We start from the raw sequence: 13,629 nt of genomic DNA, 5'->3' as shown, positions 1-13,629 counted from the left end.
TCCGTTTGGAAGTGTACCTCCCCCGACAGACAGCGCACCTAGGCCCAGAGCAGTGTCCTAGGAGGACAAAGCATGTAAAGCAGGAAGCTCTGCTCGAGCTGAGACTGCCACACACAGGTCTGAGACAGATGCGGCTCAGGCCAGGCACACTGGCTCATGCCTGTAATCCCAGCACTTTGGGAGGCTAAGGCAGAAGTACTGCTTGAGCCCAGGAGTTTGACACCATCCTGGGCAACATAATGAGACCTGTCCCTTAAAAAAAGATGTGTGCTGTGTGTGGTGAGGCACGTCTGTAGCCCCAGCTACTTGGGAGGCTAGGGCAGGAGGATCACTTGAGCATGGGGGGTCAAGACTTTAGTGAGCTGTGATGACGCAAGCCACTGCACTTCAGCCTGGGTGCAAAAAAAAAAAAAAAGGAGGGAAGGAGAGGTGGAGAGAAGGAAGGAAGGTAGGGAGGGAGGGAGGGAGGGAGGCAGGGAGGCAGGGAGGGAGGCAGGGAGGGAGGCAGGGAGGGAGGGAGGGAGGCAGGGAGGCAGAGAGGCAGGGAGGGAGGCAGAGAGGCAGAGAGGCAGGGAGAGAGGGAGGCAGAGAGGCAGGGAGGGAGGCAGAGAGGCAGGGAGGGAGGCAGGGAGAGAGGGAGGCAGGGAGGGAGGGAGGCAGGGAGGCAGAGAGACAGGGAGGGAGGCAGAGAGGCAGGGAGGGAGGGAGGCAGAGAGACAGGGAGGGAGGCAGGGAAGGAGGGAGGCAGGGAGGCAAGGAGGGAGGGAGGGAGGCAGGGAGAGAGAGAGGGAGGGAGGGAGGGAGGGAGGGAGGGAGATGCTGCTGGGATACATTCCAAGAACAAACCTCTGAAAAATAACTTGCAGTGGGAAATGAAGTTCATGCTGAAAAATACTCCTCTATTCAGGAATGTTAAACAGTGAGCTCCTGACTGAATACCCAGGGCAGCTGGGGGCAGAGGGGGCTGTGGGTTGAGGTGGTGGATGTATATACAAACACTGGCATCCCACTAGGGAAAAAAATAGCAGCTGCTTCTGAGAGGCTGGGCAGAAACTCCGGCATGGAGGATGCCCCACAGGACATGGGTTCCCAGTCTGGGCTCTGCCACTTACTGGCTATATGACCTTAGGCAAGTCATGAGTGCGCTGCCTGCAGAGATTTCTGTACCTCCTAGCAGGATGGTCATGGGGATTCCGCGGGATCATGAATGTAAGGGCTTAAGAAGAACATCTTCCTCTGCCCAAGCATCCTGGCTTTGCCACAATTTTGAATCCACATCTGGAGATGAAAACTGTCTCCGGATAGCCAGAAAATAATTTATACCAGGGATGATGGTCTAAAGGCTGCTTACATTTTATTTATGTATTTATTTATTTATTTAATTCTGTGAATGCAGGCAGCCTGTTTTTTGCTGTGGTCCTGACAGGGCAGGGGCCTAGGCAATCTGTGGCCTTGTCCCCGCCACTCCTTTGTGTGTACTTCCTCCTACTGACCCCTCCTACTGGTGAGGACAAACTGTAGCTTCTCAGGCAGGAAGCACCCCCTCTCCACCTGCTACCTCTCAGGCTCGCCCCTCCCCAGACAGGGCGGCCTTTAGCACCTGCTCCAGGCTGAACACGGGGGGCTGTGCAAGCCGGAAGCTGTGAAGTTCCACAAAGCTTGCAGAGCCCAGAACGTGGGAAGGAAGGAGAGCTCGAGGATAAGCTTAGAATCCACACAAGTTTGCTAACTCTTTTAAGACTCTTAAAAACAGGACCTTTTTTCCCTGGAGAACTTGAAGTGTTTCTTTTGTTTACTCTGCTTGTGCAACTGGCCCATAGATCATCTCAGCAATGCTAAAAATAGTGCTAGTGCAGCAATTCCTACTACAGCCAAGTAGCTCATATTTCCTCAATTTAAACTTTTTTCTTTCTTTTCTGTCCTATGATTCCCACTATTATGTGACTGGGTTTCCTTTGATCCCCTGACAGTCCTAAGGGTTGCTGCACACCTCAGTTAATCTCAGTGATAAAGGAGGTACTCAGGGAGGCCAGATGACCTGCCTAAGTCACAGCCAAGGGCAAGGCCAGAGGCAGAAGCCCAGCCCATTTCCTCACCAGCCAGGGTGGGATGTCTACTGCCACTGGTGACTTGGTATCGTGGGGATACCCCAGGAAAAACCACAATCAATCCCAATTTCTTCTGAAAACCAGATGACACTGGCACATTAGGAGCTGAGACTGCCCTTGGGGAAAGAGTGGGATAATAAGCAGCACCCTTCCATCCTAGCACGGCCTTGAGTGGCATCTCTACTGTGTTGCATCCTCCACTGAGGACACTGCTTGCGCTCAGAGTCATCCTAGTGTCCTGTCCATTGGAGGACATACGCATGCATGCAGACCCAGGGTCACATGCCTGGCACACCAGGCAGAGACACACAGGACGATGGATCTGAGCATCAGAGTGCCAGGACTGAGCGCTGGGTCCCCCAAGCCCACCTCCTCGGCCCTCTTGTACTCCCCTTCCCCTCATCCCATCAGTCCATAGGCAGTCTGGGTCTTGGCTCAGAACACCTAAAGCCTGGCTCAGGTGTGAACTTGCTGTGTGCCTGTCTCGGTTTCTTAATTTTCGAGGCAGGGACAATGGCACTACCTACATCTCATGAATTATGAGAATTCAACAAGCCATTGTATGTAGAAGCGCCACACACAGCACTTTGGAGCCCTGAGGAATGGTGGGTTGACAGTGCTCCTGCTGCCTCTGCCCCAGCCCAGCCCCTCCAGTGCATTCAAGGCAGCCAGTGCAACACCTAGAAGACGCTCCTCTACTCAGCCCCCTTTCCTCTGTGAGAAAGACCACACTCTGCACCTGGCCCAGGAAAACGGTCCAGTGGCGGCTAGCCGGCCACCCAGCCCTGCATACAGCATGCAACTCTGCAAGGCCCTCCCTGATGTGCATGCGGCACCGTCTGTGCCCCACACTGTGCCTCCTGCTGCATCCTCTGCTCAGAAGCCTGGCCCTGCTCTGTCCTTCACAGGCATGTCCTCTAAGATCACTCCTGTCATTCTCACACTGTCTGTTCACTTTCAGGTGATGGGGCCTGTGCTCCAGGAGGGGCAGGGACTTATTCAGGCCTGTCTCCAAAAGCACATGTGCAAAAGTGACTCACAGGGGCTCAGGCAGGATCCAACACCAGCCTGGGCAGGGCTGGAGATGAGCTTGGGGAAGGCCGGGCTGTGCAGCCACATTGAGCACAGCAACACCTGGCAGGAAAGCCCTGACTGGAAATGGCCCCCACCAACAGTCTGAACAGGCCTAGGATGGCCTTGAAGGAGAGGTGGGCAGGAGGGGCAACAGAATGCCAGGTGAGGTCCCAAAGAGGGAAGTCAAAGTGTGGAGATTTACTTGTGGTTTCTACAAATTGGGGCCAGTACAGCCCAGCTGCCCCTGTACCCGTGATCTTCCCATCTACTACAGGCCTTCCCAAAAGACACTGTGAGCTGTGGGTTCCATGGCTGCTGGATCATGTGCTCTGTTTACCTGATCATCTCCCCCAGGGACCTGGGCACCCCTCAAGAGTGGGCCTCTCTAATGGCCTAGTGGAAGATGACATGCGCCATCAGGTGACCAAGGGCTGGGCAGAGTGCTTCACCACCAGGTCTCGGCCCTGCTCTCTGATGGTGAAAGCAAGGGAGGGACAAGAGACTCCACCTCCTGGAGAGGCAAGAAGGAGCAAGGATGTAGTCTGACACTCTTGCTGTCCCTCCCCATCACATGTCCACAGCAGACATCACTGCCGGAACAGAAGCTTACATGTGGCCTCTGAATTTCCAACGACATAGTGGCTAAGAGTGCAGGCCTTGGATTTGGACAGACCTTGAATGGCAGCCTGGCTGCTTGCTAGCTTGTGATCTTGGGCCATTCCCTAGGCTTCTGCACCTTGTTCAAAGGGACACAATAGCACCAGGCTCCCATGGGGCCCTGACCCACTGTGTCAGGAATACTGGCAATTGCTGCTACAGAAGACAAGCACTTGACAAGCATCCCTTTGGCAGCATTCTCTCCCAGCACCCAGAGCAGCCAGGCCAGTTGGGGAGTGGCGCTGACCTGAGCCCTTTTTGACCACACAGCTGGCCCAGGGCCTGAAAACAGCCATGAGCACTGCTGTCCAAGGGGAAGAGCCAGGCCTCTGATGGCCCAGGGGGCAGAGGGTAGAAAAGGGCTTTTGGTTTTCCCAGCCTGCAGAGCCTATTGGTAACAATTTCCCCAACTGTACAATGAGGATGATAATAGTACCTAAGCCTCACGGACATGCTATGTCACCTAAGAAGGCACCCCCGATCAAGCCACCAGTAAGTGCTGGTCCTGCCACTGCTACTGTGGGCCACTACTCTCTGCCAGGCCCCCAACAAGGCAAGGCACAGCCAGGCCCAGCTGCTGTGGCACTGCAGGCAGGGTACCAGCCTCCATTGTCACTGCTCTCAATCTCAAGAGCCCCATCCCGGGACAGGCCTGGAGGCTACCAAGGAAAAGTGGTACAACCCAGTTAGCCAGCCAGTTGGAGTTACACCAAAAAGGCCTGGGGGCTCAGGCTAGCAGACAGTGTAGTCCCGCAACCCAAGGGAATCTGTGCTTGATGCCACAGCCTAGCACTGGTCCCCCCTCAGTCTGGAATCCCAGCCTCACCTCCTATGGTAGGGCTAGATGCCCACATCCCCCTGCCCACTGCTACCTAATTCCATCCTCCTCATCCAGCCAATGGGCCATTCAGTTAACACTCCTGTCTGGGACAGCTGGGCCAATCCCAGTGTAGGAACCAGGGGGCCCCTGACTTGAGGCTGCGAGCCACAACGCACGGGCTTCCACACTACACACAGTGAAGTACACATCCCTCCTCCAGCACAGACTGGTGATGGGACCATGGCCAAATTACTTTACTTCCTAGCACCTCTTTGAAAGGTGACTACTAATCCAGGTTTGCAGACTAGCCTGTGGACCTGAGCCCTTTTTGACCACACAGCTGGCCCAGGGCCTGGCACACAGCAGGTATTATCTTCTTGAAGTGTGAGCAAAGGGACAAGCAGCGGTGGCATGAAAACTGGTCACAACTGGTCCTGAGAGGGGAGGTGATATGGGGCTGACTTGGGAGAAGGAGTGAGGCTATTACAAACCAGCTCTTCCTATCCCCATGTTCCCTGGCCCTGATGAGAGAGGGTAGGCAGGAACACCCTGTGTGGACAGTCCTGGGGCTTGTTTACCCACTGGGAGGCAACTCAGATCTGGTGGCAGCCTAGAGTGGTGTGGGGCACCAGGAATTGAGTGGCGACCAACACTTCTTCCCTAGGTTGTGTCAGGCTCTGAACCTGGGGCTGGCGTCTGGAGACAGGGGCTGACCACAGGCCCACCAGGCAAGGTACCTCTTATAAGTCAGAAGGATGGAGAGAGAGAAGGGGCAAGTCAGGCTGGGGCTGGTCAGGGAGGTGATGCCAGATCTGGCCCTACAACAGGAGGCAGATGTCTCAGGCACAGACCCTGGGGCCTGGACACAGCTGGGTTCCTGGGTGACTGAGTCAAGATATATCTGTTCCCCTTGCTCTGGGGCTGCTAATTCCCAATCATTCACCCTAGGGAGTTCTTGAGGATGAGAGGAATTCAGTCACTAGGCACTCCCTACCTGCTGAGCTAGGAGAGGTTTTGGGAGGGCAATGGCAATGCTGTTCCAGATGAGGTCCCTGCCTTGGGGTGCCCAGGTCTGCTGGGCTCCAACAGCCTACTTCTGGACTACTGGCTCTCTCTGAGGAGAGAGGCACTGGCTGAGACCTGGCCTGGAAGGTGGGTCCACTGTACCCACCCCTAACATATACCTCACATCTGCTCACTGGGTGCAGGAAGGGGGTTCCTCCAAGGTTACACAACCAACTGATGACAAGTTAAAGTACAATGGGCATGACTGATTCTTGCTGAGTAGGACAGTACTGGGGGCTCTGGAGACCTTCTCTCCTTACCCCCAACTCTGGCAGGTGTGGGGTACCAGAAATTGGGTGGGGACCAACACTCAATTCCTGATGCCCAACTAGCTGGGGCAAGGGGGCCCTTCCTCCCTACCAGACCACATCAAGGCCTTCAGTGAGCACTCAGGCTCCAGGGCTGGGACAGCACAGGGCATAAATGTTTTCAAGAAACAAAGACAGCTTATGATGACTGTACCTCCCATCAGTTTAAGCAACACAGTCAGGACAAACAGAACCACCTGTGGTGGCCACCAAGTAGGAGAGAACACGGCAGACCCTGGGCAGACAAAGGGGACTGGCCACTGGCGTGGGAAGAGGCTCAGCCTCCCCAGTCACCTGGGAGACACACACTGAAACCACCCGGGGTTTTTTGGCACACCCCACAGATTGGCCAAAATGAAAGTCATCTGCAGTTCTGAGTCCTGGGAGGGGGTGGGGCAATGGCTGGTGGGAGGGCATCTGGCCTGGCTCTGAAAAAACATCTGGTAAGGTGTGGAAGCGCTTGGCTGTGGGGACCTGTGTCCTAGCCTCTAACTTCCAGGCGTTTGTCCTGGAGACCCTGGCACAGGTGAGAAAGGAGATCAGAGAAAGCAGCATTCTTTTTCTAATAGTGGAAAACCAAAAGCCACCTATCTGCTGGGAAGAGGGGAGGTAGACCACCAGGACAACCAGACAGTGGAGTGCTATGCAGCAGTGACCAAGAAGAGGAAGTCTGACCAGCATCCACAGGCACCAACAACTGGCCAAGCCTCACAGAAAGAGGCCTATGTGGTGGGTGTGACTGCTAAAGCCACCATCCACATCTCAGGCTGCTCCATTCAAGCCAGGGCAGGGCCTTGAGTTTATGGAGGCCCCAGCCAAATGTGAGTTGGAGGTCTTCCTGCTCCCTGCTTCAGTCACATCCTAGCACTGGCCTCTAGGATCCACAGATAAGCCCCAAGGCCTCCATGCAGGCCCATCTCCAGACCTAAGGGTGAGTTGTGTGGCATGCCAAGTGTGTGATGATAGCTCTCATCCACCTGTCAGGACCACTCTGCCTACGGGTAACCCAGTCTGAGTAAGGGGTGGAGTGGCCGGGAGCTGTGCCTGCCTGTGCCCAAAATCCATGCTCCTCTCAGTGATCTTGAGGCCTGGGGGGCTGCCCACCTGAGCAGTGGCAGGAGCAGCTGTAGAGGAGACACCACACTCAGGGCGGCCACAGTAGGCCGGCACCTCCCTTCCACTCACACTCAGGCCACCACTGCTGCCTGCCCCACACAGCCTCAGAAGCAGGAGGTAGTGCCAGCCTGGCCCTGAGCTCCCTTTGCTTCTTTCAGAGGCTGGAAACTGGGTTGAAACAAGAAAAAAACCCTGCCTGCTAAAATAAGCAAACATTTTTGGGGAAGGAAGGAGAACCGTCTCTGGCTTGGTTACTATGGGAACGTTTCTGAATCAACTACAAGATAGGGAGAGAAGTTCACCTTGGACAAAGCAGCCTGGCTCTGGCCATGCAGGCTTGCCTGACCAGAGGTGTGCATGCCTGCGGGGGAAGCCCCAGAAGCTTCTGGGCACGCAGACACAAACCCTCAGCCTCCATGGTGTGGGTAGCCACCCCAGCAGCACCTACCACCTAGCTTGGTGCCTGCTTTCCTGGTCCCCTCTGCCCAGGGAAGGATAGCGTGTGGAACAGTGGGACCCAAGACATACCATGTTCACTCCTCCTCATGTTCAACCACAGTGCTGAGCCCTGCTACATGTCCATCTGTGCTGCTGTGGGGGCCGGCCAGCCAGCCATGGGGCGGGCCCCATGTGCAAGGAGTTCCTGTCAGCAAAGCTGACATAGGAACCCAAGATCCCACTCACTTGATCCTTAGCAACCATCCTTTTCTCTGGCCCCTTAAACTCCCCAGGAAGGTTCTGTCAGCAGCCCAGCCTAAGGAGTTCCCCCGAGGGTGCCTCTAATCCTAGCCTTCCTCTCCTGTCCCCTTTCTGGCTGAGCAGCACCCCACCCCGCATGGGAGAGCCCAGCTCCCTGTCCCTCCCACATGCCCTGCGGCATCTTATGAAGGCCCCGCCTGGAGACAAGCAGGCAGTGCTCTACCATCAGCTTTGAGCATCATGTGGCCAGGGCCAAGGCTCTCCCTGTCTCCTACAACATCCAGCACTGGCTGATCCAGGAGAATGAGCTTGGAGACCAACTGCTGAGGGGAAAGGGATGAATGAAATTAATCCACAAATATTCATGTGGGCACCTCCTCTGGGCCAGGCCAGGGGACTTAAGAGAGGAATACAGCAACAGCACAAAGATGCACAAACCAGGAGACTGTGAGAGCAAACACTAGGCCCATACATGTGTCCACCCAAGGAGACAGGGCAGCAGTTGTAGAGAGCAAAACGACCTGACCTTCTCACATGGAAACTTCTCCAAGACTTGGTATCATGGAAAAAGCCAAGTTGCTAAAAAGCACACATGCACACATTTTTTTTTTTTTTAGACGGAGTCTCGCTCTGTCACCCAGGCTGGACTGCAGTGGTGCAATCTCAGCTAACCATAACCTCTACTTCCCAGGCTGAAGCGATTCTCCTGCCTCAGCCTCCTGACTAGCTGGGACTACAGGCATGCGCCACCATGCCTGGCTAATTTTTGTATTTTTAGTAGAGACAGGGTTTCGCCAGGCTGATCTCGAACTCCTGACCTCAGGTGATCCACCCACCTCTGCCTCCCAAAGTGCTGGGATTACAGGCGTGAGCCACTGCGCCCAGCCACACATGCACTTTTGTTTTTTTTTTTGAGACAGAGTCTCGCTCTGTCACCCAGGCTGGAGTGCAGTGGCCGGATCTCAGCTCACTGCAAGCTCCGCCTCCCAGGTTTACGCCATTCTCCTGCCTCAGCCTCCCAAGTAGCTGGGACTACAGGTGCCTGCCACCTCGCCCGGCTAGTTTTTTGTATTTTTTTAGTAGAGACAGGGTTTCACCGTGTTAGCCAGGATGGTCTCGATCTCCTGACCTCGTGATCCGCTCGTCTCGGCCTCCCAAAGTGCTGGGATTACATGTACTTTTAAAAAAGCCGCACGACAAATCTGTTTTTGTACACACAGACCCAGAAAAAGATAACGGCTTGGCTGATCACAGAAGCACCTCTGAACAGGGCACAGTGCCTGGGGATGGGCAAACAAAGGTAGGTGGACTCTATGTGTCTGAACTGTTGGCAGTGAAAATGTGGTCCTATATGACTGTGATATTATGATCTATATGACAGATATATATATGTTTGTTCATACATGGTTCCTGGCTCCTAACTCTCATAGCCCGTTACTGTAAACAGAATCTCTCTTTTTCTGACCTTCTCCTGCCCTTCTTTCTGCTTGCCCAAGACAGGACTTTAATTTGATTGTGGGTCTTAAGACCTTCATTCCAGATAAGAGTCCTACCCCACATCCTGGAGGAAGGAATGCTGCAGAGAGGGCAAGAAGAATCTGAACAGACAGGTCTCGCTGGGTTTAGATAATAATCTTTTTGTCCAATAATATTTTGATATAGTTGTCCATGTTTCAATCATGACAAAAGGCCAAAGAGGACAGGTTCCTGAGCTTCCAGATAACTAAATACACGAAAGCTCCTGGTGGGTGGCATGCCTAGAGAGAAACAATTACAGGAGGATACAGCCTTCCCCATATCCTCCTGTAACATCCCTTATAATAAACTGGGAAGTGTGTTTCTCTGAGTTCTGTAAGCCACTTCAGCAAATTAATCAAACCCAAAGAGGGGGTTGTAGGAACATCAACTTGAAGCCAGTTAGTTAGACATTTCGGAGGCCCAGACTTGTGACTAGTGTCTGAAGCGGGGGATGTTCTGAGGACCGAGCCCTCAACCTGTGGGATCTGACACTATCTCCAGGTGTTGAAATTGAGCCTGGGCAATATAGCAAGATTCTATCTCTACAAAAAATTAAAAAATTGGCTGGGCATGGTGGTGCATGTCTGTAGTCCCAGCTATCTGGCAGGCTGAGGTAGGGCCCCCAAGGGCCTAGGTGACAGAGCACAGTGCTGTCTCAAAAAAAAAAAAAAGATAATGTTGGAATTTAATTCAATTAGAGGACACCCAGCTGGTGTCTGCTACAGAATTGATTGCTTATTTGTTGGTGGGAAAAAATCCACCCCCGACTTGGTCACAGAAGTCTTCTGTCTGTGTTGACTGTTGTGTTGGTGTGAGAACAAAGGAAAAGGGGTTTGAGTTTTTCCTAAACTACAATTCTCACAATTTTCAAAACCTATCATTAAAAAATAACAGAAGTGCCCCCCACCCAAGCTCTAAGGATGACAGGCTGAGCAACACAAAGCCTGGGTAGTGTGGATGGCCCAGGACAGTGGGTTGAGAGGGATAGGGATTAGGGTGCTGATGTCCCCAGCCTCAACCTCCCTCTACTGCCTCTCAAGGGCCAGCACCCACCTGCCGCCTTTGCCTCCCCCTGGACTAAACAGTAAACTCCAGTGCAGGCTAGAAGGGAGGTGAGCCAGTCTGCTCATCCCAACCTATAGGCCATCTACCAGAGACACAGCCCCACTCCAGCAGAGTCAGCCAAGGCTGCCCTAAATGCTCCTTCATAAACACGTTAGTATGCAGTTTCCCCAGGCTTGGGAATATGCCAGATAGACTCATGTGCTGAAAGCGTTCAGGAACTGCCCAGCATTTCTTGACATGCTGGACACTAGGCATAGCTCAAGGAGCACAAGTAGCCCAAACCTATCTCTAAAGAGAAGAGGTAAGAAAGCAGAGGAGGACAGAGGCCCCAAAGGGTGGCAGCAGGTCACTGGGAAGCATGGAAGAACGAACAACTCTCCTGGAAGAGGCAAAACCACCAAAACACCCAGTCTGGACTGGGGTGGCCCTGATCTTCAGGGGCTTCCAGCTGCAGGGACGGCATTGCCTATGTGCCAGGCCTACATGGGGCTGTACCAGCCTTCCCTGCCACAGGCACACAGCCTCAGACTGCTTTTCTGCAAGACTCATTTTGGAAGGTCCCAGAAACTAAGGAGAAGGTGCAGGGAGTGAGCCCAATGGGAAAGGGGCCTGTAGCATGTGGCTGCCAACTTGGATGTGCTCTGGGGAGCAGGTATCTGGCAGGCCAGCTTCCCTAGCTTTATCATTAGAAAGGCTGAGGTCTTACCCTAAGAGGAAGACATGGAGGTTGGGTCCTTCCTTCCAATATCACTGCATAGGCTTTAAGGGCAAAGCACCAAAAGGAGAGATGAAGAGAGGGAAACTATTTTCTTAAGTACCTACCATGTGCCAGATCCTGTGTCAGAAATATTACCCCATTATCTAACTTGATTCCTACAGTTACTCTTCAAGGCAGGTAATAGAAGCCCACTTTCAAGGTGAGGAACCCAGGACAGGGAAATTAAGCAACTTGTCTAGCTCTAACTCTAGTCTATCAGCTGCAGAAAAACAGATTTTCAAAACACTGACAAAGGGCTTATTTCATTGATATATAAAGAGTTCTTATTAATCAATAGGAAAAGAACCAATAATCCACTAGAAAATGAACATGAAGGACACCAACTTTTGGATAGAAGTTAAAATTAGCGTAATGTCACAGTCAAGGAAGTGCTTCATAAATGAAGCACTGAGCCTTTCTCTGTGTGTGTGTGCATGTGTGTGTGTGATGTATTGTTTGTAGTAAAAAAGACTGGAACTAATCTAAGTGTCCCTCAATAAGGAATGGGGGGCCGGGCACAGTGGCTCACACCTGTAATCCCAGCACTTTGGGAGGCCGAGGAGGGCAGATCACTTGAGGCCAGGAGTTCAAGATCAGCCTGGTCAACATGGTGAAACCCTGTCTCTACTAAAAAAAAAATACAAAAATTAGCTGGGCGTGGTGGTGCTGACCTGTAGTCCCAGTTACTTGTGAGGCTAAAGCAGAATTGCTTGAACCCAGGACGCAGAGGTTGCAGTGACCCAAGATTACGCCACTGCACTCAAGCCTGGGTGACAGAGCAAGACCCTTATCTCCAAAAAAAAAAAAAATAAAAAAGGGATGGGTAGGTAAACTGTGGGACATCCCGATGTTGGGAATACTATGCAGTAGCTATCAAAAAGAATGAGTGGCTATCAAAAAGAATATTGTTTAGTGAGAAAATACAAGGGGAAGAAAAGTGTGTGTACTTTTGCCTTTTGTGCACATCTATGTAAATGGGCAGATGCCCTCTAGAAGAGCATACACATGAGACAACAAACTGTTTCTGTTGTGGGGAAGTAGCTGTTGCCTGGGCATGCAGGTGAGAGGGCACCTCTCTTTTGCGGCAAATCCCTTGGTATCATCTAGATTGATTACCAATAACACCTCCTACTTGTCTCTAAAATACCAAAACAGAGAGGGTGGGCAGATGCAGGGCTTTCAGGATCTGAAGCTGCTACTCTGACCCCAGAAGACCACATCCTGGGAGAAGAGCCATGGGCCCAGACACTCCCACCAGCTGGCTGGCTCTCAGTGGGGACCTGCCTGCCCACGTACCCTGAGAATTGGCCTGTTACACACCCCCAGACCTGAAACCTGCTCTCCTCAGCTCCTGTTCAGGCCAACTCTGCCCTTCAGTTTCTCCATGAGTAACAGGGAATCAAGGAAAATATAGAAGAAACCAAAGCTCAGAGGGGATGAATGACCTGCCAAAGTCACTCAGCTGGGAGCTGGCCATGCTGGGAGGGGCGGTGGATAGGTAAGGGCTTGGAGGTAGAGGGGAATGAGGGGCCAGCTGTCTCCATGCAGGGCAGAGGAAACGGGGGAGGGTAGATCCAGGTGGGGTGTCAAGAGGAGCAAATGTAGGTCTTTGGGACGAGAGGCAGGCAGGCTTAGGTGATTGGCCCTGCCCTGCTCAAGGAGTAAGTCTCTACCTCACACGGAATATCAGGGCTTAAGTGCACTGAAAGCCCAATATTGGTCACACTTTTTTTTTTGAGAGGGAGTCTGGCTCTGTCGCCCAGGCTGGAGTGCAATGGCGCCATCTCGGCTCACTGCAACCTCCGCCTCCCGGGTTCAAGCAATTCTTCTGCCTCAGCCTCCTGAGTAGCTAGGATTACAGGTGCCTGCCACCACACCCAGCTAATTTTTGTATTTTAGTAGAGACAGGGTTTCACCATGTTGGCCAGGCTGGCCTCAAACTCCTGACCTCAGGTGATCTGCCTGCCTCGGCCTCCCAAAGTGCTGGGATTACAGGTATGAGCCACTGCACCCAGGCCCCACTTGTTTTTTGTTTGTTTGAGACAGAGTCTTGCTCTGGTCCCCCAGGCTGGAGTGCAATGGCATGATCTGGGCTCACCGCAACCTCTGCCTCCTGGGCTCAAGCAATTCTCCTGCCTCGGCTTCCCAAGTAGCTGGGATTACAGGTGCCCACCACCACGCCCAGCTAATTTATGTATATTTAGTAGAGATGGGGTTTTGCTATGCTGGCCAGGCTGGTCTCAAACTCCTGACCTTGTGATTCACCTGCCTCAGCCTCCCAAAGTGCTGGGACTACAGGCGTGAGCCACCGCACCCAGCCCGCGCTTGTTTTTTAGGCAGTCAGAATCTCCTGCGTGCTTGAGACCATAGGAGGAGCTGCTCCAGCAGGAGGAGGAACCTGGGCCTGTACCCCTCTCATCACTGCCTGTGTGGCCCCAGAAT

General features: G+C 53.0%; 1 protein-coding gene across 28 annotated transcripts in view; it reads right to left on the bottom strand.

Annotated features, from left to right (window-relative positions):
* The window catches only part of CABIN1 (calcineurin binding protein 1), a 164,009-nt gene that overhangs the window by 33,212 nt on the left and 117,168 nt on the right, over positions 1 to 13,629 (bottom strand). The gene's annotated exons all lie outside the window — the stretch shown is intronic.

This window comes from Macaca mulatta, chromosome 10, assembly GCF_049350105.2.
Source record: "Macaca mulatta isolate MMU2019108-1 chromosome 10, T2T-MMU8v2.0, whole genome shotgun sequence".
Taxonomy (NCBI): Eukaryota; Metazoa; Chordata; class Mammalia; order Primates; family Cercopithecidae; genus Macaca; species Macaca mulatta.
The sequence above is the reverse complement of the archived record's forward strand: the minus strand, read 5'-3'. Positions and strand labels throughout refer to the sequence as shown.